This window comes from Mus caroli, chromosome 8 (genome assembly GCF_900094665.2).
Source record: "Mus caroli chromosome 8, CAROLI_EIJ_v1.1, whole genome shotgun sequence".
NCBI classification, from domain to species: domain Eukaryota; kingdom Metazoa; phylum Chordata; class Mammalia; order Rodentia; family Muridae; genus Mus; species Mus caroli.
In genome coordinates, this window is record NC_034577.1 from 113887326 (window position 1) to 113914583 (window position 27258).

The window sequence follows — 27258 nt, forward strand, 5'->3', positions numbered from 1 at the left end:
GCCTATAGAGGCCTATAGAAGCAGGGCCTATAGAAGAACATCTCCTTCCAGCTCCATGGGACTTTCCCACATGGTCCCGGCTGCAAACCCGGGGGAAGAAGACTGGGAAATGTAGCCTAGGCTAGATGGACAATGCCAGCCCATCCCCTTTTGTCAGAGGGTCAGATGGTGGTAGAGATCTGGGTGAGGTCTTGGAGGAGTGACATGGTCAGATGTGGTTGGGGAGGCGTCAGACTCCGGTTGGAACAAGGTGGGGGCTGAGTGGGTGGAACAACTACATGTGTGGCTAGGCTGGTGGAGCACCGCCAGGCTCCAGGCTCCAGACTCCCCCAGCTGCAGAATCCCACCACCTCTGAGGGTTCCTTACGATGCAGCTGCAGCCATGGTGGCCAGGCAACCCGCCCAAAAAGGAGAGGGGATCCAGCGCAAGAAACCCAAAGGGAGAGATTCAGAAATAGAGAGAAATAGAAAAATAATTAAGTCAAATCATAAACAAGTGTGTTGGGAAGGTTGTCATAGTCTTTGGCTATTTCTGGGTGAAAGTCCCTTCCTGGAACTTGGGCAGGGCCAGCATGGGGACTGGACACTCCTGGGACCTAACCTACAAGTGACTGGCTGCTGTTTCCTGCCTATCAGGGGATCCCCAGTCTATGCAGGCTAAGTCCTGCTCTCCCCAAAAGAGGATTTCTCAGAAGCATACACATTGTCATGAGGCCTGCTTGGGATGGCCTGGACTTGTGGCCTGCAGCTCTAAGTGAACTTCAGCCCCACAGGAGCTGGGCAGGAGCTGGGTAGGAGCTGGGCAGGAGCTGGGCAGGAGCTGGGCAGGAGCTGGGCAGGAGCTGGGCAGGAGCTGGGGAATTTGAAATCCCCCCTTGGGACTGGCAGATAGGAGTTAGGTTTACTCCAGGCAACGTGGCCTCTTGGTTCTTCTTTCTCAGCCTGTGTCAACTTCACATCAAAACTCCGAGTGACTGTGCTTGCTGTCTCTCCTCCGACCTCACCGAAGATATTATCCTTTGCAGGGCCATCCTGCAAAAATACCATGATTGGGGGATCTTTTTAAAGGAGATGAGCTCACCCAGAGCAAATTTGGACTGTACATATCTCAGTGCTGGATAGCTTGTCTATATGCACCAGACCCCTAGGTTCAAGCCCAGCAATACAGACCCATTTAAAAAAAAATCCCAAGATACAACAGAGAGCAAATATGGAAAGGTGTCTGGAGACCACCCTATTCCCATGTGATCAGTATAAAGTTCTCAGGTCAGAACCATCTACTAGTGGATCACTCCAGGGAGCTGAAGACCCCAACTTCATGAAGCATATTCCTAAAATATTTCAGTCCCAAGTTTACTTCCTTGGCAGGAGTCAAAATGGACCTGCTGATTGGGTGAGGTATGTGTCAATCATCTAAGGATCCTGTTTATCCCTGGGGATAGGGTAGGGAACAAATAATGTGGGGTAGGGGAGGGACATTTGTGGACAGGGCCTGAGCCAACTCTTTTTCAGGTGTGGTTTCAGGTGAGGCTCAGAGCAGGTGAAGTCAGGCCGTGAGAGCCAGGAGGGCAGTGGGGCTGGCTCCTCACCTGCCTTTCATTCTCTTCCCATAGGCAGGTGGGGAGCAGTGGGGTTCACATGGTTTTCAGGGTGGGGGAGGGGGCTGGGGACCAGGGCTGACTTCTGTTCTTAGCCAGAACAAAGGCATCTGTGCGGGCTCTGAAGATACCTGCTCTTCGTCTGGTCCCAAAGCCCTTAGGTTCCGGGTAGTGACAGAAACACATAGTGAGCAGCCTCGGAGCCAGGTGACTGCTGTGCACAGCTGAGACGCTACGAACTAGCCATGCTCCAGGCACGTGCCTGGCCCCCAGCCAGACACTGTAGGACGTTCCATATAACCAAACACACAACATCTGAAACCTTCCCCTGCCTGCTGGCTCTCTCATTCCTCAGGGCAATGCCTGTCCCTATCCCCATAGGGTGCACTTTTGTTAAGGACCGATGAGACTGGAGGATAACCCCAGAAGGATATGTTTATCCCTCTACTTCCTACCCAGCCACAGATGTGAACTCACTTCACCCCTAGAGGTCATGGTTGGCAGGGAATTCTAGCGGAGTGCAGATGACATGGATAGGCAGAGAAGAGAAGCAGAACGCAAATGACATGTGTGGCTGTTTCTCCTCTAGCCAACCGCTTTCTAGAATGGAGGGACACAGTTTAGCCCCTGTGGCCTGCGAACACGTGTGCCCATCACTCTTAGCCCCCCCCCTGGTCCTGGCTATACGGTTCTGACATTGTCATCCTTGATCTGTGGCAGTGTCCCTCCGAAGGTTGGGCACCTCTTCTGGACACTTGAATATCTTCAGTTGGGTCTAGAAGTTCTTTATATCTTTGGGGTCCTGATAGTTGGAGGGAGTAAGTGTCTAAGGTATGCATGTGCCCCATTTCTTTACTTGCGCATGCCAGTTCCCAGCTCCCTCACTCTCCACACCTGACTCCCCTAAACAGACATTTGCTAGCTGGTGTGTGTTCAACCCCTTGCAAGGACCGGCTGCAAGGGCAGAGAGGAGCCGTGGCAGCACACCAGCTCTTCACTGGGCACCACACTTTGCGCTCCCAAGTAAGCAGCTTGTTATTCTATTAATGTCTTGTGGGAAGTGTGAGGGGAAACAGAACCCCTCTAACCACTACAAGTGTGAACGGAGAATCTCTGTTCCCCCACCCTGACCCCCCTGTTCCCATGCACACAGACCTGTGTATACATGCTCCCACACACACAGCCCTGTGTATGCATATTCCCATACACACAGACCTGTGTATCTATGTTCCCATACACACTGCCCTGTGTATACATGTTCCCATGTTCTATATCACTGTATGTGTGCCTATGCACACATCTCCTCCACATACATACTTCCCCTCCAACACACATGTATATACACTCTCCCACACCCCCCCCAAACCACATACCCCTCTCTTTACATACCCATTACCCCTTTCTCCTTTCTTTCTCTCCCTCCCCTCTCTCCCTCCCATCCATCTCTCTCTACCTCAGTCTCCTATACTCATTCCAGAATTCCAGCCCCAAGGTTGAGCAGTGGCATCCTGAAGATCTCCCCTGGGCTCCCTGAAGTTTCCCTTTGTCCTTTATGAGGGTGGGTGGGTCTCAGTTCTTGGGGGAGCTGAGATCTTTCAATGCATAGGAGAGGGGAGGAGAGGGGAGGGAAAGGGAGGGGAGGGGAGGAGAGGGGAGGAGAGGGGAGGAGAGGGGAAAGATCCCTGGACCTGCCCAGAGTCCCCCTGGCAGCCCCAGCTTTCTGCCCCTCATTCTCAGACCACATTCACTCCAGCCCAGGGATGCAGTGGCCCCAGCCCTCCCCACTCCTCAGCTCCAGGCTGACTCTGCCTCTGCCCGCTCTGCATTCCCGTGTTCAGCAACAGCTGGCTGAGCTTAATTAAGCCCCACAGTGCTGGTTCCACCTGGTGAAGGATTAACAACAACAACAAAACAGCAAACATCAGAGGAGGGGTGGTCCGGGCCTCCTGCTTCTTCCAGAGCTGGGGATGGGGCTGCAAGCCTAGCCTCCCCCTTTTCCTCTGTGACAGCCCTGAGATGCACACTGTCATCACTGAGTCCAGGAGAGGCATCACCAACCTAGGGATGGTGGGTCTTAGCCTGCTGGTGTCTGTATCCTTCTCTGCAGGGCAGGCAGCCAGTTTACCCCTCCAAGGTGAGCAGACTCGGGCCACAACTTAGCTTTCCACATGCATCTGCTGAGGAGTGTTGTGTGTGGTCATGTAGCCACCCAGCTAGCGGGCATGTTTATGGTCTGCAGGGTCCAGGCAGATGACACGTGAGCAGAGTCCAAGATCCCACACACACACGCAGGGGACAGCGTGGATTAGCCTTGGAAGAAGCCGATGATAGACCCCTCCCCATCTATGTTCCAGCATCCTGTAGGGGCTAAAAGCAACGGTGGTGCTGGATTCAGGATCCCTGGGCAAGTGGACAGAACTGAGTGTGCTCAGTGTCCAGTGGATCCCATCACTCTTAAGTCTGTGCTTGGCAGTAGCAGCTCCAGTAAGGTCCTGAGCCTCCATCCTACAGGGCTGGGGCGTAGGAAGGCTGGCCATAGTTATAGCTGCAGCCATAAAGGATGGGGTTACCTGAGCCAGGTTCAGTAAGGGTGGGGCTTTCTCAGGTGCAGACTCAGGAGGTGGCTAGAGAAGAAGCCACGGCTAGGGCCGTTCCAGGTTAGTGTGTGTGGTCTTCAGAATGCCAAACTCAGGCCAGTAGATGTCAAGGTCCCCTGTACACAAAGACTGGTTCCTCTAGAAACTTTATTTATAATGTGTACACACCTGCTTCCAATGCAAGCTTGAGAAATGTCACAAGACAAAATATCAGTTGTAGAAACAGCAGATTGTCTACGCCATAGATTACTGTACTCTGTCGAGTCCAGGGTCCTGTTCCGGGTTCCTGGAACCTAAAGCAACATGGGAAAGAGGAGGGACTTATTAGCTGTACATTCAGATTTTCACAGTTTCGTTTTATTTTGTGTTTTGTTAGGAGACTGGGGAGCTTTGGTGGATGGAGCTCTGTTAGCGGTGGAAACCTCAAAAGCGATCTCAATCTCTGACGGTGACAAAATTACCCAACCTCCTTCAGCATCAAATGTATTGAGATAAAGTCAAAATATCACTGCACCTTTCTTCTGTTTGCCTTTGGGGGACATCTTGTGTATCCTGTCGCTGCTGGATGAAGGGTCCTATCACTATCAACGAGGTCATGGTGGTTGAAGCTCCTGTCTTCTCCCTGCTCTCCCCAACCTCCTGGTTTTTCTGGTTCTATATTTGACGGGGATGTTGGGACCTCCAACGGTGACTATGAGTTTCTCCCTCCGAGTTCATAGCTGGTGTGTTCCTCTTCAACTCTATTAGGGTTTCTCGTCTGCAGGCTACTCTGTCTACCCTAGTGAAACCATCCCTCATTTCCTCACAATTTTTGAAAAGTGGTGTGTGTGTGTGTGTGTGTGTGTGTGTGTGTATTCACACGCACGTATGCTCAAATTCATAGCATGTGTGTGGAGGTCAGAGGACAGCTTTCAGGGGCCACGTCTCTCCTTCCACCATGTGAGTTTGGGGAATCACACTTAGGTTGTCAGGTTTGGCGGCAAGCACCGTTTCTCACTGAGGCATCTGACTGGCCTTCCTTTTGTTTCCTTTCCTTTCTCGAGGTACTGGGAATTCAACCAACCCAGGACTTCTAATATGGTAGGAAGATTGAACCAGGCACGCTGGCCCTTCGACTTCTGCCTTTTAACTCAGATATTAACCCATTTATATTTAATTTAACTGTTAACACGGATAAGCTTAAACTATCACGCTGTTGGTTTTATACACAAAATTGAATTTTGTTTCATATTTTCCTCCTTGCCGACTTGAGTGATTTGATCATTCTTTAACATTTGGTTCATACCTCTTAGCTTCTTTTATTTTTGGCAGCTGCTCTAAGGATAATGATATCTCGATTCTGGACTCACACCACATCTCTAGATAGGATCTCATGCTCTAAAAGGAAATGCTCTTGTAGTGCCTCTACCCTCCTGTCTCCCGTTGAAAGCGCACATGCCTCTTCTGCAGCTGCCATACTTCCCACCGGACACTATTATGTCTATCTCATTGGCATCTAAAGAAGGTTGGAACTGAAAGAGGGCTTTGTGTTACCACATTCCAACTTCCCATGGCTTCCTCTCTCAGTAGGCCTGAGGCTCTCCAGACCATCTTCTCTCTTGAAGGACTTCTCCACCATTCCTACCCACCCACCCACCCACACCCACACACACACGTGTGTGTGCTGTGATGGAGTGTCTCAGACTTGGTTTACCAAGAAATGCTTTGTTTCAGCTTAATTCTTGAAGGGTGTTTCAATTTTCTTTGTTTATATGTTTGTTTTGACATTTCAAAGACACTCTCCTCCTGCCTTCTGTCTTGCATTGCTTCTGACTGGAAGTCACCAATATTCCTTACCAGGTGCCCCTGTGTGTCTGTGTGTCTGTCTCTACCTGCTTCTGGGGTAGTCTCTTTAGCCTTGGCTTCAGTAGTTTGCCTATGATATACCTGCTTCTTAGTTTTCAATGCCACGCGACCTCCATTGATGTTGTAGAGTAAAAATTTTCATCTGCTCTGAATCTCTGTCTTCTCCTTGCACATCCCAATCACATACATGTGACGTGGCTTCGTATTCTACCACAAGTGGTAGGACCTTTGTTGTTCTGTCTTTAAGACAGGGTCCCCCATATCCCAGGATGGCCTCCTCAATCTCGATCTGTAGTTGAGGATGACCTTAAACTGATGATATCCGTGGAGCCACATCCTGAGATTGTGTAGGTGTGCGCTACCATCAGGCCTGGTTTATGTAGTGCTGGGGACCAAACCCAGAGTTTCAAGGCTGAAACGTCTACAGCCATACTAAGTCTTTACATTTGTGCTTAAATCTGTATTCTTTAAAAGGATCCTTCTTCATCTTCCCTTTCCTTTCTTTCCTGTGGTCCAAACTTCTGCTCCCCTGCTCTTCTTCCAAATCTTTCCCTTCCAATTCCCACACCTGGGTCACCTCTGGGTCTGTCCTCTGAGATCTTTGCTATGAATAGGGTGATGTTTGTTTCAGCCATGAAGCCTTACCTGGAAAAGCTGTTCACAAAGAGGGGTTGTTACATGGCACACCTTGTGCTAGGACCGCCACCATGCTGTTCTCAAGACTTGCCTTTCCAGGCTCTTCAGCCAGCATTTGCACTCTGCCTGTCAGAGCTGAACACATGCCTTCTGGTGACAGTTCTCACAGGGCCTGTGCATCTCTACTCGAGCCACATTGTGAGTCACATTGTGGTTCCAGGGCACTCCTGTGTACTGCTCTGGCCTCTTGTTTGTATAGCTTCCTTCTCTCTATACTCTGCTAATTGCATACACCTCAGTACCCTTGAACGCTAACCTCTGCTTCCTGAATCCCCTAAGACCAATGTGCCGTCCTGGCCTCCACAGCACTCAGCAGGGGCCTGAGAACCTTCTCCAGACAGAGCCTAGGGCAAGCTAGCCCCTAAGAGCATGTACCCAGTGAGCTCCCACTCCCACTAGGTCACACTTCCCAGTAGCGCCAGCATAGCACATATTGTACTATGGATCTAGGTTCTGAGTAAGTCAGAACCCTCAGGGTCCTGGCACCTCTCAAGGATCCAACTTTCAGGAGCCATTCTACATCCAAACCAACGTGTGCAGAAGTGCAGCTAAGCAGGTGTCTTTGGCAGGCATGAGATTCTGACGTCTGTTATTCTGATCTTGGCCAGAAGCAGTCTCACCATATCCTTCCATAACTTTTTGTCCTTCTGTCTGGGACAGGATTCCTCCAATACCCTGGGCCTGCTGGAGCCTTTTCCATGCCATGCCCCAGGCCCGTTCTGATGCTAGGCGGTTGGGTGCAATTGGGGGTCTCTTGCAGGGGGAATGAGCCCGTCAATAGTCCACGGGTGCCTAAAGCTAGCACCTCGTTTGAGGGAGGTGCCCAGGCTCTCACAGACCTCCACGGGCACCTTGGTGGTGTCAGCAGTATTTAGAGATGTGGTTTTGGGTTTAGAGACGGCCACTCTTCCCAACCCCCGCTTACTTTCTGTTGGGCACAATGGGCAACTAGAATATGAATATGAGGGTCTTCGGATGCCACAATCCCAGAAATGGGTGCATTTGCCGGGCAAGGCTGAGCAGAAGTTAGTATGTGCAGGTCCACAAAGGAGCATCCATGTGCATAGACACACAGATGACTTGCATGTCTGCTTTGGAATTTGTTCAGTATTTAACAGAATGCCCTTAAACATAAACAGTGTTTTAGGATCTAGGGATGAGAAAAAAAAAAAAAAAACACTCTGCCCTGGAAAAGCTATGAGCCTGGAATAAAAGGGAGGGCGGGAGAGGGAAGGTCAGAGAAACAGGCTAGTGATGTCTTCTGGGAAGCCTGTGTGGCATGAGCTTGGACAGCCTCGGCCCACCTGGAGCAATCCCGCAAGCCCCCCTAGAAGGCATCGAGCAAGCTCGTGAGTCATGAGGAGGAGGGCTGGGAAGGAGGACGTGTGGAAGGGCTGGGGGTCTCCGGAGGCTGGAGCCAGGAGCACCTCACAAACACTAGGGATGAGGGATCGTGCCCAGAGTGCTATCACAGGACGGTGGGTGTGAACTGAATATCAGTGGGGAGTGACAGGTGGCTTTAAGTTAGGCATTATGCTAAGTTCCACGGTGGCCACTGTCGGGTAGATGGGCTGCAGAAAAGAGGACCCGAGCAGCAAGCGGGACAAATGGGGACTGTTCCAGGGATGACAAGAGAGGAAGTGCAAGGCTCGGGGCATGCAGACCGACTTCTGGAGTTCGAGCTTCCATCTTCAAGGAAGGAGCAGAGCCAAGAGCATACTTTTTCCCTTGTGGCAGGGAACGGTTGCTTGCTATGTGCAAGTGACTTCTCTGTGGCTGTCGCATGCTTGACTCTTGTCAAACACCCGAGGACATCAGAGCTCATGGGAAAGGATCAGTGCCTGCCCAGCGTCACAAGATGCACACAGGATAGAGAGCCAGATTTCAAGCTTGACGGCAAGCAAGTGCCCCGATGTATACCATCTCCCTAGGGTCCATCTGCCGGGCAAGGCTGAGCAGAAGTTAGTACAAGCAGGTTCGCATAGGCACATCCATGTGCATAGACACACAGATGACTTGTGCTTACACGCGTATGCCTGAACACGGATCTCATATATGTGTGCACGGTCCTCAGGCTTACACGTACAACATGCTCACACGCACCCTCCCACGTTCAGGCCTGTGAATGCTTACACCCAGTCCAAGGGTAGGGCAGAGGATTCTCTCTCGAGATTTCCTTGTCACTGATGATTCTGGGGTCACCCTCTTCCCTGGGCCAGCAGCGGGGTGCTGGTGGGAAGGCAGGGAAGGATGGCAATACATTCCCTCAGCACCAGTCTCTTAGGTGTGGGTACCACATACAGGTGCTGGTCAGGTCTGGCCTCCTGTCAGGACCAGAGTCTGTCTCAGAAACCCATGCAGGACCCTACAAGATGAGACACCAGAGTTCCCAAGACACACGACACAAAGCCACTATTCCTCACCCATGCTGCAAGAGGGCTGTGCTCACAGGAGGTCAAAAGCTATGCCGTGACTCTGCACACCTCCATGCTCAGGCCTTGAGGGAGCAACCATGTCTCTGTGACTCAGGCTTCCAGCTGCTTTCTCTCCCTCACCCTTGCCCCTCTCCTCTCCTCACAGCCTTCAGGCACAAAGGAGTCCCTCCAGTGTACCCATGGGCCGTGGCTCCCTTTGCCCATTCCTGGTCTCCCTTACCATCTGCCCCTCGGTCTCTTTCCCTCCCCCATCATCTCCCCCCTCCTCCAGAGCAGCAAGAGAAATGAAAGTCTAGATCTTCTCTTGGTGATAATTATTGAAAAGTTCAGTCAGAGACAGACAGCAACGCTGTGAGCAGGCGAGCGGCGGGGGGGGGGGGGAGCACACATTAAAATGCGCACACACAGCTTGCCTTGCAACAGATGTTGGCATAATTAGAGAGAAAAAAATTATGAAATTAATTTGTGGTTCAATGTAAATTTCACCAATGTGGGGGGAGAGCTGGGCTGTCGCTACCTCCTATGTGCACACAGGCGTGCCCACATACCTGACATGCCCACATGCATACATGAGCACACACACACACACACGTGTACACACCTGAGTATGCAGATCCCAAATTCCAGGGGAGTGGCAGTTGTCAAGCCTCTTCAGGGGAAAAATGGATATGAAAAATAGGAAGGAAGGGACCGGAGAGAGGATTGTCCTGTCAGATTCAGTCACTGGGGTTGAGAAAGATGCTTCCTCCCCTACGGAAGGGAGAAGAGACTCAATGGAGATAGCACAACCAGTGGAGCTGGGAGGTCCTTGGGCACCACAAGGCCTGGAGTCTCACAGTTATCTATGCCTTGAATGTACATAAAGCTGTGGCTGGAGCCTCACCAATGTATTCCCCACTGTGTGCTGGGCTTGCTCCCCACTGTGTGCTGGCCTGTCCTTGGCTCAGCCCCCCAGCTGTATATGATCAGAAAGGAAAAGGAGAAAACATCCAGGGGCTGGGGCTGGCGGCCGGGGAACAGGCAGGACCTAGTAACAAAGTGGGGTGGGAGGACTGGTAGGTCCTTGGAGGGAGGACCAGAATGCATAGCTTGGCTGGTCAGAGGTCCTGAAGGGTAGGTACCCAGCTGAGATGTGTGTTTAGAGCACTGTCTTCTCTTCCCACTCCCAGGGACCTCCCGTGAGCCTGCAGGGTCCCTGAGCAGGCAGAGATACAGACACACTAGTCACTGCTTCATTGAGATCACACACAGGCAACCCTGCCGGGCTGGGACTGGCTCCTTTCTTCTGTTTCAGTGACCATGTGACCTGCCGGTTTTTAATTATTATACCTTCCCAGGGAGGATCGTGGCTGGGTTCCCCATCTGTCAACCTGGGCTGGTCATAGGCAGTATCTCTGAAGGTTTCTGCCCTACACGGGCCTCCACCAGGGTCCCCTTCCTTGTCTGGAACAATGTCAGCTCAGCTGTCTCTCTGCACTCCCAGACTCAGCTTTCAGACTTCAGCATCTGCACAGTGCCTGGGCTCCAGCACAGTCCCTGCCAGTTGTGCTTGGTGTGTCTTCCCCTAAAGCCCTTCCCTCACTCTACCTGTCCACTATGAAAGTGGTTTCCTATGTCTTCCTCTTCTGCATCCTTCAGCAGCCATACCTATGAGGAGCACAGCCGCATGTTTGTCTCTCCAGCCATGTGGGCTATGGGGTCTGTGTCTCTCACTGTTGCTTTCCTGACCCCCTTCTCCATGCTAAATGCACCTTGCAGCTCCCCAGATGTGACCTCAAAATAAACAGGCTCCTCCTGCTCAGGCAGGCAGACTCCTCACCCCGTGTCCCCTCAGGGCCACTCCTCCTGAGGCAGCCTCCACAATCAACACGCTGCCTCTGTCTTCCAGGAAACCCTCCCTGACCTCCCCCTGCAGAGCAGGATGCACGCAGCCGCACTGTGCAGCGATACCTTATCAGCAAGGTTTGTGCGGCTGGCGCCACCTTCTTCCACAGAGGCCGCAGTCTGTAGACCTCCTTCTGGCACAGTTGCTGCTGGCACAGAAAGATCTGTTGACAAGTCTGGCCCCACCAAGGGGGTTGGGGAGACAGGAGAGGCCAAGTCAAGGCTGTCAGAAGTCTGAATCATAGCAGTCAAACAGCTAAGGGGAGTGGTGGCAGGCACTGTCGCCTCTGCTGTACCAGACAGTGGTTCAGACCCAGGGAGACCTATTTGTGCTCCACACATGGTCTTAGGGTCGCAGAGACATTTAGGAGTAGCTTCAACACAACTTGGAATGGAGGGATGGAGGTTATGTGTCTCATTTATTCTTAGTGTACATGTGTGAGTGGGTGTGCATGTACGTGTGTGTGCGTGTATGCATGTGAGCATGCGTGCATGTGTGTGTATGTGTGCGTGTGTGTATGTGTGTGTGTGTGCATGTGCATGCATGCATGTGAGGGTGTGTGTGTATGTGTGTGTGTATATGTGTCTCTGTGTGTGTGCATGTATATGTGTGTGCATGAGTATGCATGTGTATGTGTGTGTGTGGCTGTGTATATGTGTCTGTGTGCATGTGCATGTATGTGCATATGGGCGTGCACATGCTACCAAGTACATGTGGAACTGGGAAGATAACTGTGTCTGAATCAGTTGTCTTCTACGATGTGGGTCCCAGGGATCAAACTCAGATCGTCACACTTAGTGGCAAGTATCTTTTACCCTCTGAGCCATCCTGTAGACCCCTAGAGCAGGGAATTTAAATGTGGCCTGCAGCATCCTCAGGCCCAAGCACAGACAAGGTGCTAAGAGGTTCCAAGTGATTGTGTCTGGGTCACGAGACCTGTGGCGCTGAAACCAGGCTGATCTAGGCTCGTGGCACCAGAATGGTCTGCTGCCTCTGTGGATACAGGGCAGGGTATGGTTAACCCGACTGAGGTGGAGGGCCACAGCCTGTTTCTGGACCTCTCCAAGGTACTGAAACAAGTGCCAGGCGAGGCTAATGAGCTGTGGCAGGTGCTGGGGCCTGGGAGCTCTGCTAGGCTTCCCCCTGCCCCATCCGTGCCTGCCGTGCTGATGACTGGTGTTACTACAGTTTCTTAGACTTGAAATGTGTGAGGTGAGGCTTTGGGGTGACAACCTTCATCCCTGCACTTGCTGATTTTCCATTCCTCCTCTGTCCAGCTGCAATGTGTTACCTGCTCTCGTGGGGTGCTACAGTCTGGGTTCAGGCTGCTGGACCATGGGGGTGGAGGGAGCCATGCTTGCCACTGCCTCCCTGTTGATCTCAGTGACTGCTGTTTGAAACACTTTAAACTTACATTCTCACGTACAGCCAAGATGAGGAGCAGACGGGGAAACTGAGGCTGGGTGAATCTACACGTCCCTCAGGGAAACCCTCTCTATGTAAGTGAGCAAGTATTCGAGGCACACAAGGAGAAGATCACTGCTGAGTGAGAGACAGTGTGAGAGGGCACCCACGGCCCAGCTAGGGTTGCACAGTGTCTGTGGAATGGATACAACCAGCAGTCACAGGTTGGTGTGTGGCCTGCCCGAGGGATAGGGTGTGCCCCATGCTGGTGTGGCATGAAGATGAGTGTGTTTCAGGGGTTGTTTCAGGCAGCCCCCACAAGATCCACTCCCCAGCTCATTAAGGCTCTCCCATTATTCTGACATTTGTGCACATCACGTACCGGCAAGAAGTAATTTACTTAGAAGAAATTAAAAGTTCATTTTAATTGAGCGCACACTGCAGTATGCAAATGCACAGCACATTATGTACACTGATGCAGAGACAAAGCCATCATCAGCGTTTAACCCTCTGTGTGCTGGACTCCTCTGCTCCAGGAAGGGGCTCCAGGCCTTGGGAGGGTCTCCTCATCCACCAGCAAGAGGAATCCTCAACACTTAGAGTCTACTGAAATCTCTGGATGAAAACACTGTCTATGCACTGGGCCTGGCGGGGGGTGGGGGGAAGGAAGACTGCAGGCTCAGCCCAATCCAGATCCAGTTCACAACCTTAATTGATGAAGTCTCAAAGAGACCATAGGTTCTGGTGGGGATAGGTGCATACACGCCTACAGGTTCAGTGCCACTGTGCAGGCTATCTCTGAGCCTGACTCGTGGTGGATAGGCAAGGTGGGGCCTGGTATCTTCCTCCTGTGAGAGGAGGGCTACAGCAACTACCATCCTCCCAGGGTCCATGTGCCTCCCAACAGCCCACAGCAGAGCTGTGGGTAATGGCCCCATAGCAGAGCCTGTGGGTAACAGCCCCACAGCAGAGCCTGTGGGTAACAGCCCCACAGCAGAGCTGCTCTCCTCTTTAAGGCCCAGTGCATTCCATGCACCAAGGCTGCGTGCATGCGTGTGTCCCATCCACTCACTGTGCATTAGAACTGCTTCTTTCAGGAGAAGCAGACGGTGCACTTCCTAGAGAGGTTCTGAGAGGTGGGGCTGGAGTCCTGCCCAGCTCCTGGAGTCCAGACCCTATACTGAAGGTCTTAGAGACCCCGGTGGGGGGGGTAAGGAGAGAGGGAGAGAGAGAGAGAGAGAGAGAGAGAGAGAGAGAGAGAGAGAGAGAGAGAGAGAGAGAGACTGGGATTTCTCTTGACCCTGTCATTACCTTCTCAAAGGGGTTCTTGCCCTTACCCAGAAAAAAAAAAAAAAAAAAGAGCTGTCAAGTAGGTAAAGAAAGGATCCCTGAGGGTCTGCCAGCCTGACCACGGGCATAACGCCTGGATGTGTGCCTAGGTGTGAGGGGTCTCCTCACCTCATCTAGGGATGGGCAATACTTGGCCCATCGAGATTTCTGTGTGGCACAGCCCAGGCAGCAGGTGTCTGAGGTGGGTCTCTGCCTTCCCACAGCTTCCCCCAGCCACCCCCCTCCCTGTCCCTTACTCTGATTCTTCTGTATTGGGTAGCAGGGAGCACCTGTTCAACTCAGCCAGCCCACACCAGGACAGAGCAGAAGGCCACTCCCACCTGGCCTCCCTGAAGGAGTAGATTGGTCGGGGGATGGGGGCGGGGCAGGATTCCCACCGGAGCCAAGGCTGGTCCCCAGGTTGTTGTTTTCACGTTGGATTTTTGCTACCTGTCAGACCTGGGATTTTTAATGACAGTGAAATGAAGCTGCCTCACAGATGTGAGGTGACAGGCAGCTGCAGGAGGCAGACAAATTACCTCCAGTCCCAGCCCACAACGCCCACGCAGCCACACAAAGGAAGCCAGCCTGCCTCACTTGGATGAGCAGAAGCAGCAGGGGGCCTGAGAAGCCAGTTCCAGCTTCCCCAAGGCTCCTGCCCTGCCACGGGGCAGTGCCTGCCCCCCTATACAATAAGGGCAGCCTGGCCCTGGCCCTCAGAGTTCAAATGCACAACGAGGTTCTCTCCTAGACACAGCGGTGTCTCCTGCCCAACGATCAGCTTCCCATCCGTTAGCCATCCGTCTCAGGAGTCCCTGATGAGCATCTGCTACAGTGGGAGAAGGAAGGGCCCTAGAAACCCTAGGGTATGAGGTTCAGAGTCAAAAACGGAGAGCCGGAGAATCGGGAACCTCTGGGGGAGGAGACCACGGACGGAAGGAAGCCGGAGAAGACAGCTGGAAGCAACTTTCTCTCAGCTGGGCTTGGCTAGGTGTGAGGAGCTCTGAGACCCTAGGTGGTTGAGAACTTTGGCGGAGGGGCCCGTGGAGGGAGTCTGGACTCTGGGCCTGCATTGACTGTACACCTGCCACATTGGGCCTCTGCTCTTTCATTGACAAAGAAGGCCTCAGACTTTAGTTCATTGGCCTCGCCTCTTCCTATACAGGAGGCCCCAGGGAGTCATGGGAGAAGAGATGAGATCCTGGCCACAGGACTGGGGGCGCAGTGTATTCCTTGCCTTTACCTAACAGAATAGTGATTGTGATCCCCAGATGAAACTGCTCCCCCACTTACTCTCTGGACCACCTCCCTCCCCAGGAGGTAGGAGTTTACCCCTGTGCTCTCTGGGCTCTGAGGTGTGTCCCTCGGGTCTTTCAGCACTATCAGATCTTCATCCTGTAAGACTACCCCCTCCACACACCCTGGGAGAGTGTTCTGGTAGCTATGTGGCTTTACGTGAGCTCCCTGTGTGCCTTTTCTTCTGGTGTCAAGGGCACACAGCTGGGCTTGGCCAAACCACAAGAGGTTCAGTCTTGCCTCCAGCCCTCTAAGTCTGTGAGGCCAGCTGAATCAGGGCTCTGACTCCTTGTACGGGGACCAAGAGTATCTTCAACACCGTTCCTTCCTCCTGCACGGACCTGTTCGTGTGCATGGCCCCAGAAGCCCCTTTGCTCAGAGCCCCTCTGTCATGGCCAGCTATTTCCCTGTTCTCTGTCTCATTCCACCTTTATTCTGTCCTATCCCAAATAGGTTTCTGGAAAGCTACTGCAGGCCTGCTCCGGGGTTTCCCTATCACCCTGCTTTGTGGACCTCGGTCATGTCCCTTGAGTGGCTCGGTCTCCACTCTGCTCACTAAGACCCTGGCTCTGCAGCCAAATGATAGGGTACTTGCAGCCCTCAGACCCATCAAGCTGACCATGTGTATCAATTCTTCTGGGCATTGGTCTCACTGGGCATGTGCCAAGTGTCAGGCGTAGGACAGGGTCCTCTGGTGTTCACCATGGGCCCCCCAGTGCACATAGATGGACCGAAGGCACTAAGAAGAATCCCATGAAGGCCAGTGATGGTGAGCAGCTTGCCTCTGGGTCAGCTGGACAGCTGGACAACTGGACAGCTGATATTGCAATGAAAACTTGACTCCTGGCTTGTGACCTTCAATGCCAAGGCCATGTGGGCTCTGGGGGAACTTGCATGAAATCCATGTGGCTCTGTGGAACTTCCCTGGGGTCCACGTGACTCTGCATGGGGATATATGTGGCTCTGTGGGACTTGCATGGAGTATATGTGGTTTTGTGAGACTTTCATGAGGTATAAGTGGCTCTGTGGGACTTGTATGGGGTATACGTGTCTCTGTGGAACTTGCATGAAGTCCATGTGGCTTTGTGAAACTTCCCTGGGGTCCACGTGGCTCTGTGGGACTTGCATGGGGTCCATGTGGCTCTGTGGGAACTTTTGTGAGGCCCTTGTTGTAGAGAGGACCTTAATAAGGGGACATCTTGCTGTTCATCTACTCCATATGACCAAAAGACTTCAGCTATGGCTCCCTAGAACTCTGGATTCCAAGAGTCTTGATTTCTGTTCCTAGACCTTGGCCTTCTGTCTCCCCTGGAAGCTCAGAACCCTAGGCAGCCCTCTGCCTGACCCTTCCTGATGGACCTTAACCTGCCTCCAGCAAAGCTTTCCTGTTCTAAAGAAACAGAAACATATGAAACCCTCGTCCAGTACTCAGAACAGCCACAGCTTGGTCCTCTCTGAAGTCACCAAGCACAGTATGTACCATCATTTGTGCACGGTGGAAACACAGTCCTCCCAGTGAGAACCAGAGTGACCAGCAATCACTGGACCCAGCAGCATACAGGGTAAGGGAGGTCTGGATATGCTTAGGACACACACTTGAGTCCACTATTCAGTCCTGGTCTGACACATCACCAGCCCCTAAATATGGTGGGGACAAGTGGCCCATCCCCCTGTGTCTCCAATGTGCCTATTGCCTCTTTCCTCACAGGAGCTCCATTGGTGGAGAAGCATCCTCACTCTGCCAGAGCCAAGGAGGATGCTACCCACTCCAGGTACCAACTCCCCAGTGAATGCTCACTTCAGAGGATGCAGGGAGCAGTAACGCCCTGCTATTTCTATTGTAACACCCTTCTCATTATTGGCCCCTGCAGCCAGTGGTTGGCCTGTGGAGAAGGCACGGTAGCCTGCCACTTCTCCTTCACCCAACACTATACTGTCCCTAGGCATGGGCACAGTAAACAATTGTGGGCTGAATCAGCAAACAGATAAAGTCAGTGGAGTAGCCAAAGGAACCCAGATGCCTGACTTCTAATGGTTTCATGTGAAGACCAGCTAAGGAAGGGGTACTTGGGGCCATCTGTGGGTCCCCATACAGTCAAATATTGAAGTAGGTAGACACATGGCCTTGCAAAGCCAGGGGTAGCTAGATGAACTCAGTAGTGTTGGGGGGGCACTCTGGAGTGGTCCCACAGAGCTTAGGTGATCTGGTTTAAGTAGGTAGGGTCTTTAGGGAGGGTTAGCTGCACCCCCACTCACTCCCTGCTGGAGTCTCCAGATGGAGAGTAGAAAGAGTTAAGTCCTCTGTGAGCAACTGCGAGAAGAAAGTGGTAAACAATTTTTCTCTCCCTCGGCTAAATTAATATGCAAATTCCTAAGCCCCCTCCACTGGCGTCCCCTGCCTTGAAATTAGCGAGGTAGAATGCTTGGGCTAATTATGCATTCAAACGAGCAGGCTGTGTTCTTGCGGCGCTAAGAGGATGCGGAAAATGATTGTGAGAAGATGGAATTGACATTCGAGCGGGTCCTTCTGGGACATCTGGAAGTGCTCTCGCGTGCACAGCAGATGTAGCCAAGCGGTGACCGACCGCCAGCCACCCCCCGGTCTGGAGGTGGGTTAGGAGGCCAGGGACTGCTCTGCACTGAGCTCTTTGGGGAGGGGAGAGACCATGCCTAGCCATCCACTCTCCAATTATTCATCAGTTAAGCACCTTTATCCCTGCCCTGACAAACAAGAACCACCCCCCCCCCACACACACACAGGCCTTCCGCATTGCTGATGCCCACAGCCAGTACCGCAGGGAAGGATGCCATGTAGAGAACTGTCAGCAGTGCCCAACTGTAGAGAGAAGTGTGAGGTGTCTCTCAAGCCCCTTCTGGTAGAGCCCCGGAGGTCACAGAGGAGCCCCATGCAAGGCAGAGGATGGCTGAGCATATGGGACACATACTTCAATGTATCTCAGTCACAGCATCTATCGTCCAGATGTGTCGTGTTGCCACAATAGGTAAATATTCATCTGAAGTGGAGTTTCTCAGAAAAATGGGAGTTTGAGTACCAGGAAGAAACATAAAATAGAAGTTGTCTGGTGCCAGCGATGCATAGGGACGGTAGGGGAGCTGGGCTCAGGACCCCTCTGGAAGCTGAAGATGGGTCCCAGACCTGGAACTCTTCATTCCTTGATGAAGTCTGCCCTCCTTGACTACCAGCCACAGTCTCCCAACCTATATCTATGCCATATACAGGCTCACCGCCCCTTCTTGCCTTGGTTTTAGGATCATGGAAGCATGCCTTGGCCCGCCATTTCCTCTGATTCTATCTTAGTGACCTGGCTGCTGGTGTTGGCAATACTGACTGCCTGAATCCAGGCATGATCTGTTCCCAAAGTGTCCTGATTGTTTTTCTTGTGAGGATTCACAATAGCCATTCAATGAACGTGGAGCCTAGATGTTTACTGCTCCAAGAGTCTACGTAGTCCCTTCCCCTTTATCTGTACATTTCTGCAGAACACCTGTCCTATAATCTGAACAGCGACCACGGTCCTGGGCCCTTACCTCAACGTACTTAAAGATCTGCCAGTCAGGAATCTGCAGGAAGGACCGGTGAGACTGCCTCTGATCAGCTGGACACATGAAAGTTGTGAAGCTACAAAAGAGGAAGCTCCTTGCTGAACTCTAGGCCAAGCAGTGTGGGAGGTCCTGGAGGGATTTGGTGATCCAAATCCACTTATACTGCAAGCAATGCCACAGTCATAATGGCCACTGTGACTGTCAAGCACCACAACCACTACGATGCCACCGCCATCAGCACCACCACTGTCATCACCATCACCACCACCATCAGCACCAGTTACTTACAGTCCTTATCACAAGCATCTCTGTCACCATCATGGCTAACATCATCATCACCATCATCACCTTTGCAATGCCAACTTCCTACCAGAAGTTCAAATTATACTTTCATTGAATCCTCACGCACGCACGCCAAATAAACAGTAAGTGTAAGTCTTCTGTCTACAGATAAAGAAATTGGTATTGCTAAAGGCGGAGATTGAGCTTGTCCCAGGTCTCCCCGGCACCGGCCTTCCAAGTTAAAAGCTCTCTCCACATCTGGTTTCTTCTCATCACTCAGCACCATGCCTTCCGATTTAGGGATGAGAAACAAAGCAATGTTCGTCCCAAAGGTGGAGGCTGCTGCTTTCTGCCTGGCAGCAGAGTCAGTGGTGTGCTAAATCCACAGCCCGAGGGACTTGAAACAGTGTGTTCTTACTTACCAGGATAACTAAGGATGTCTTTGCAGTTACAGAAACCCTTACCTCTGTCAGAATGTGCACAGAGGGCCAGAGGCAGCTGGGGGCAGTGAATCAGACTCAGCTGTAGTGTCGTCTGATACAGGTAGCCTCTCCAAGAGGCAGCAGGCTGTGGCCTCAGAGACCACCCAGAACCTACAAGCTATTCCTGATCTTGGTTGAACAGGAATCCAGGCATCCCCTCAACTCTCCTGGTGGGATCAGGCTCAGAGGAGGCAAGAATGGTTAGTGGACAGTCACAAGTCACAGCTTCAGACCCAGAGCTGTGACCGAGCAAATAATCTCCCCTCTGCTGCCCTCAACTTCCCTCTTACACTACTCAAACATTAGACAAGATACTTTCTAGACACTTGCCTGAAGTTCTATGATTTTGAATCCACGCTCCTGTTGGCTCCTTTACCCATTGGTTATGGGTAAACTCTAGAAGTTTTCATAGGAAGCCCTCAGTGTCCAGCATGGGTCTCAAAAACAGAGCCATACCTTGGGTTTCCAAGAGAAGACATGCATTCCAGCATGACCCTCCTGCTCACAGAGAAGAGAAGTGGGGACCTATAGCCAAAGCAAGACCAGGGCTGGAAAAAACAAGACAGTGCCTGAGCTCTGTGTAGCACAGACAAATGAATGTGCCCCCCTCCCCCACCTGCCTTCCCACCTGTCCAGAGAGAGCAGCCAAGACTTCCAAATTCAGAAGGTACAAGGCAGAAGACAGCAAGTGGAAGCCCCAGACACCCCCTCCCCCGGTTGGGTAGAGACAGGGGGATGGATGGGTGATGTTAAATATTCATCAGATGCGATGAAGTTACTGGAATTGCCCATTAAGATGTAACGTGCAATTTGCAGCTTTCTCCTAACACCCAGGGCAGACACTCGTCAGCCAGCGGGATGGATGGCGGGGGCCGCAGAGGAAGACGAATCGCCAGGGAGATGGTGCATCTCAGAACGATCAATACAGACCAGCAGCTCCAAGCAGCCCGATAGGCGAGCAATAAGTAGAAGTAAATAGACAGGCAGATTAATTAGGCCCCTTGTGGGGAGGGGTGAGAGAGAGGCCTGGAGCACAATCCATCGGCAAGAAAACAGGAGGTGTCTTGTGAGGCTGCTACAGTGGGCACGGAGAGCTCAGGCTCCCACTCCGACTGGCCCCAGATGTATTTGGACAACAGCTGGCCATGCAGTGACCCCTGCATTTTGGAAGGCCAGCTACATGGAGCCTAGGTGGAGCCATTGACACTTCTGGGCTAGGACCTCCAAAAGGGAAGAGACACACAGCTTCTCCTCTCACCACAAGGAGCCAGCTTCCTCCCTGGAGCACAGAGCTGTGGGAGTCTTGGGGTTCGGGGCGCTTTGTCCCTCTGATGGTGATGCATGGCCCCGCTAATTCGCTGCGCGAGGCTGTTAATTCTGGCGCAGCTGCTGCAGCCGCCCTCCAGGCGCTCTGTAATGCTGGGCTGTGGAGCTTGCTGCAAATTAACACCATTTGTTCTGCAGAACATGTTTCATTTCTACACGACACGCATAGCTTATTACCTCGCTGGCAGCATGGGGAGAGTCAGCGGGGGCCAGGGAAGGGAGGGAAGATGTGGTCCAGACCCTCCCTGACTCTAACCCATTCTTTCAAACCCATTGCCTGTGTGGGGGAAGGGCGTTAGTCCTGGATTCTTGTCCATGAACTTCCAAGGCCTGGGAGTCCCTGTGGGGAGATCCAAGGGACAGTAGGTTGACATTCCAGCTCCTGATGGCTGGTCCCCAAAAGGAGTCCAGTGCTCCAGGTAAAGGGCCCTAAGCTCTTCAATCCTGGCTCTGGCTCCAGGCAGCTTTGTGGCCTCAGGAAAGCATTGGGACCTCTTTGAGCTGTTTCCTTTTTTAGCTGTGGAGGCGTTGAACTAGAATCCGGCAGCATGGCTCCTCGCTCTGTGGTCAGAGACAGTCAACCAAGTCAGACAACTGGCAAAGACAAGGCCATATGGAAGCAGATGTCCCTGGTGTCTCAGTGAGCTTGCCGGGTTACTCCCATGGGATTAGCCCCCTGAGCCTGGTCCAAGCAAAGGATGTCGTCGTCCCCAGGCAGGTGGGAAGAGAATATGAGTTTTCATTCAGTCTATTGTGGCTGTCAGTCAAGAACAGAAACTCCAGAGTCTCACAGCCCCACAGTGGTGACTAATGACATTTGTTATCCTCTGGTAAAAGATCTAGGCCTGGTTTTGCCTTTCGGTTGACCAGGGAACCTTGGCAACCCCACTAGATGCTATGGAGTCTTTGTAGAAGGCCTACTCACGCCCTTTCCTTCTCCTCTGACCCAGGTGTGAAGACCCTCTCCAGGGGACAGTGTCTGAACCCTTTCCCAGCCACTGCCCCAAGACCTCCCTCCTTCTCAGTCAACCTTACCCTTCTTGAACCTTTGCCTGTCTTTGCCCATATTCCAGGTCCCCAAGTGCAGCAGTGTCCTGAGGGTCTCAGAGTAGTATTTCATTGTACCAGCCCACAGAACAGCCGGATAGCCTCACAACTTACCCGGAGAAGGACCACGAGGCCAGGAGCCACACTCTAAAAGCCAGGAATTCTTGCTCTCAAGGACTTCGGGTCCTCTTTACTGAGACACGGGCTGCCCCTTGGGCCCATCCTTTGTGAAAGTAGCCAGACCAGTGACTCCTGTATCCTTGAGCATCTCCTAGCCCTCCATGAGAGTGATCCCAGGAAAGAGCTGAAAGAATGGGGTTGTCTAAACCCTACAGTCAGTGGCAGTGGCAGAATGACCCTGAGCACCACCAGCCGCCATTATGAAGGGTGAGACTGGGGCAGATGCCAAGCCAACTCTCCCCTGAGTTTATGACTGGGGTTATCATTACACACACAGGAAAACTTGACCCACAGCTATCAATTGATCGTGGGCCATGATCACAGCATGTCATTCTTCCCCAGGGCTTCTCTCTCAGTCCCACCCATCTCTTCCCACTCAAAACCATGATTGGAGAATCCTATCAAAAGACACAACCAGAGAGAAGCAGTGATACTGAAGTCAGAGGCCACGGAAGTGCCTCCATGGCTCTGCGTAGACACTCAGCAAGCCACCCGCCCCCTATGCTGAATGACGTGTGGGCACACTGTCTCCTCCTCAAGGAGCAAGAGCTGGCGGAGCCTTGACTTTGTGTGAGAATCTAAGCATGATGTTTGGTAAGGGGTTCCTGGAGCTGCCAACCCACTTGAGGGGCTTCCCCGGAGGCAGAACAACAGCGACCCTCGGGCAGGAACAGTGAAAAGGACGGTCCCCATAGACTCTGTAACTGGTGAGCTGTCTTGGGTCATTAGTGAGGTTGGGTTAAGTGGGTGACATTCAGATGTCATAGGTACCAGGGGCAAGGCCAGGGATATGGAGACTCAGGCCAAGGGGAGGTGTGAGTGGGCTGTGTGAAGTCCAGGCAGGCCAGACTCAGAGCTCTTTGGATGTAACCAGTATAGCATTTCTTCTAGGCTCCGCCCCACAGTTACCTGGCAACAGCCAGGTGTGCCCGACTCACTATAAAAGGGGCTGCTTGTCCCCTCTTCTCTCTCTTACTCTCTTCCCCTCTGTCCCTTCTCTTCCCCCATTCCCCTTGCCCCTTTCTCACCACGTGCTCATAGCCAGTCTTTACTCCTCCTCCTCCTCCTCCTCCTCCTCCTCCTCCTCNCTCTCTCTCTCTCTCTCTCTCTCTCTCTCTCTCTCTCTCTCTCTCTCTCTCCCCCACGTGGCCTTTCTCTGTCTCTACCACCCCCTCAACTTCCCTCCCCATGTCCTTAATAAACTCTATTCTATACTATACCACCGTGTGGCTGGTCCCTCAGGGGGAAGGGATGCCTCCGCATGAGCCTGCAGAGGGACCCCTTTCCCCCCACACCATACCACGCCTTTACCAAACATATCCCTGGCTTCCTTAGCTTCCTTTATTTTTTTTGTAAAACACAACATCCAGGGCATAGAGTAGACTAGGTATCCTATTTACCACGAGAGTGACGACCCAGAGTTCCACCAGGCAGAGAGTTCCTGTGTGACGGTCAAATCCTGAAGGTGAGGATTTAGGAGGGCGCCAGGTCTAGGGCCTGACAGAGCAGCTTAGCATAAGGGTAGAGGGACAAGGGACAGCTCCATCTGCTCTGATCATTGACAGAAGAGTCACAGACTGACCACAGGAACCTGCCCCAGGATAAGGCTGGTATGTGTGCCTTGCTCACCTATGCCAATAGTTGGCCTGTGGTCCCTAGGAAGTAACTAGCCCCAGTCTGTGGCCTCCTGAAAGCATGGCTAGTAGTGGTCTCTTCTGCTTTCTGTCCACCATATTTCCAGACCAGGTGGAACAACTCTCCTTTGAATGAAGTAGCTATGCTTCCCTGAGGACCTTTGAGGGCTGAGGGGGGGAGCGTGACACATAGAAGGCACAGCAGGTCTTCTGCTCCATGTTGGCAAGGTGGAGGGAGCCTCCATTTACAGAGCCTGTATCTGTATCTCAGAGGAGCTAGTGGATGGATGTCAGGAGTCAGGCTGGTCAGAGGGTGGGTGGGCCACAGGCACTTATTAGTATAGGACAATGGAAGACATACACAGCCCATCCTCCCTGGACTCGCAGGACAGAGTGGGATGCTTCTGGGGCCTACGTCCCCCATTGGGTAGCTTGTCCCATGCAGAATGGCCTCTCCAGCATATCCATGATGATATGCTCAGGTGCTGATCCTGGGCCCTGGGAGGGGGAGGTGTGTGGTCAGAGTAGTCCCCAGGGTAGGGTGAAAGATGAATTCACAAGAGACCCTGACCCTGCTCAGGACAAGAGATAGATTCAGTTTAGAGCCCGTGGGGCCCTCCTAGTAGGTGCCTGCTCACAGTCAACATTGGGAGAGCGAGCTGCAGGGGGGAGGGGGTGCTCCTGGTGGTGGGGAAGCTGCAGGAGGTTTTCATGTCAAGAGGCAGACCAACTGCATGAATATTTCATTAGGGAGCAAACGTGAGGCCCAGGAACATCTGGTGGAGTCTCCAGGGAGCTGGGCCAGCGCAGAAAGCAGGCACTGTGAAATTTGGGAGGCAGAGTGGGAGGAAGGAGCTGGGAGGCAGGTGGATGCCAACTCTCTGCCTGCCTCCCTGATTCTCCAGCACTGTGGAGCCCAGGACAAAAGGGAAGGTGGCTTCACAGCTTTTCAGCACCCAGAGGGCCCCCCAGACTGGCTGTCTTTTTATCTCTAATAGCATCAACAACAGACTTGCTCTGCATGGGGAACTCAACCCCCTGTACCTATCCTCCAGGTCAGGCCACAGCAACTCTGGGTGAGAGAGTCCCCAGGAACTTTCATACTGGAGACAAGCTAATACTCTCCATAGGCAGAGATGGCAAGGCAGACAGGCATGCTACCTACACCAGCCTGGAGCTAGGGGAAGGCCCAGTGGGTATCCAGGATCTCTCTTCTAAAAAGCATGTTTGTGTTGTGGACTAAGGCTGTAGGGTAAGGGCCCCAGGGCCTCAGTGGACAGCTAGAACCACCTGAAGATCCCTGGGTACTCAGACCAGGGATTCTAAACCAGGCCAGCATGTTCCCTTGCCAGGGGATATAAGACCAATGACAACTTGCCCAACTGAGTGAACCTGGACTCAGTGAATAAAGTCTACACAGCCAGTTCTAGCTCCTATGACTCCCGCCCATTCTACTATATCCACCTGGTCCCCAGAGCCAGAGGTTCTACCCAGAGCACTATCATCAACTGGGCCCAGAGCTAGATCAGACTGGGTTAGCACCAATGCCCCAACGTTTACTTCTGAGAATTCTAGGCTCAGCATGGGTCATGGTAAGCCTGCGGTTTGGAGTCAGGAAGCCTTTGAGTCCTTCCAGTGAGAACACAGGTTTGTCACTTTGCTTCCAGCTGACAATGAACCCTCTGGCCGCGTGTGTACCGTGACCATGGCAGGTCTGTGCCTTCTCGCCTTAACTTTTCCAAATGCCCTGTGGGTACTCATCTATTCATCCCAGGGGACTAGCCCACTCCAGGATATTTAAAGGAAGCTTGCTCCTCACAAGGCTTTAGCCAGAGTCTGTCTAAAGGCTGTAGCCCACTGTGGCGGTGCTTCCCTGGGCTGTAAGAAGAGGTCTCTGGTTGGTTAAGCAGTATGCATGCCTGGTAGCCCTTTCCAGCTGGGCTGCCCATGGAATATCTACAGCTTAGCCTTTGCTGGGCTCTGAGCCCTCCCTGGAAATTCTCTCTCTCCCTCCTTCCCAACTGCCTGTTCCAGTCCCTGTGCCTCTCAGTTTCTGGACCATGCTCCTTTATGTCTTTACCTCCAGGCCCCTCCCCATTGCTTCTGGGGAGGCTCCCCTGCTCTGTTTGGCTCTCCTGACCACACTCTCCGCAGTCAGAAAGCCTCGCCCAACCTGACCATGGAGGAAGCTGGGCACCATGGAGCTAGCACCAAAGCTAATGTTTTTGCTTACCTGAGTGCCTAGACCTCGAAAGACACCTTTCTGAGATTAAAGTGACTTCCTAGAGCATTACACTGGAACCGAGTGGCCCCAGTGACAATATAACCGCACTGACCCTCTTGCTATCCCACCAGCCTGAGGCATTGATCCCGGAGCCCCTTGCCAGCCTTTGTCGGAGATAGAGAAGAAAGGAAAGGAATGATGGGAGGGAAAAGGAAGAAATTGGATTTCTATGTTCGGCTGGGACCTCGCTTAAGGAAGGGTACCTGGGCACGAGGATAGTACCCATAGCTTTGCCTGCCCCACACTGACCACCTGGGACCACCCATGCCATACCAGATGGAATGTCCCCATCCCTCAGCCCCACCCTCTTTGACTAGCCTATGACCACTAGAAAGGGAGTGAGCTTTGTCCTTGGAGCTGTTAGGAAATACCCAGCCACACGCTCCTCCCCTCCAGAGCCCACCCCACCCGTGCCCTCAGCAGCTGGCTCCTTGGCACTGGCACCCGGATCCCTTTGACAGCATTTGGCTCCAGTCCCATTGATCTGCACACAGGCACCGAGGTGCCAAGCCTGGCTGTGGGTAAGGATGGGGGGCTCTGAGAAATCTGAGAGACTGCGGGGCTGGATGCTCCAGGACCCTCCAGCCTAGCCCCAGCTCACCCTAACCCACCTGCAAAAAGGAAGCAGATCTGTCCCTTCATGGTCAGGGGACCTGGTGTGATCAGTGCAGAGAGGGCCATCCCTGGGAGGACGGACATCGGCGGAGATGATGCAGCCACGGGACCACCATGGGACGCGGCTGCTGTATTCACAATTCCAGATGGTCCACCCAGGCCAACCCACCCCACATCTTTAGAATACCAGCGAAGCACACATAAGCAAGCAGCGGGCACCAAGACATATTAAGGGGCCCAGAGGTTACCTAGAGATGCTCTGGACACTAGGCAGACAGACTCCCTCAGAACTGGCCCTCGGAAAGCATTCTTAACACAGTACCCGCACCCATATCTGACTCGGCCCCCACAGGTACCCCAAACACAGATACCAGCTGCCTATACTTTAGCGAGCCCCACCCCATCCTTACCTGTTCCATGCTGGCCTTGGCTACATCCGCCCGCTCCCAGGCTGTCCTCTGTGCCGCAGCGCTGCCAACTGTCTTCTGCCTCCTAACATGGGTTGCCAGAGATCTGCCGTGGGTTTTGTTCGTGGGGTCTGGCCTCGTGCAGCCGCTGGCGCTCGAGATGGCAAGCGTCCATCTTTCTCCACACCCATCCCTCACCTCTGCAGCCTTCTTGTGCCTCCCGTGTCCCTACAGTGCCCGCTCTGAGGGACTTGGCACCGACAGAACCCGGCCCGCCTCTGCAGCTGAGGAAAGCCATGCTTCTTTTTTTTCTGTATTTTAAACACACACCACACACACACACTCTCACACA

At 52.8% G+C, this 27258-nt stretch overlaps 2 long non-coding RNA genes across 2 annotated transcripts; one reads left to right on the plus strand and one right to left on the minus strand.

The window, feature by feature from the left end:
- LOC110300715 lies at window positions 1-4660 on the plus strand. Its single transcript, XR_002378603.2, has 5 exons — window positions 1-183; window positions 637-791; window positions 942-1398; window positions 2510-2621; window positions 4572-4660. It is a non-coding gene; the product is annotated as an uncharacterized LOC110300715 (long non-coding RNA).
- LOC115031764 lies at window positions 4357-27258 on the minus strand. The gene is made up of 3 exons (XR_003837425.1): window positions 26910-27258; window positions 9773-9921; window positions 4357-4488 (listed from the first exon to the last, which is right to left on the minus strand). It is a non-coding gene; the product is annotated as an uncharacterized LOC115031764 (long non-coding RNA).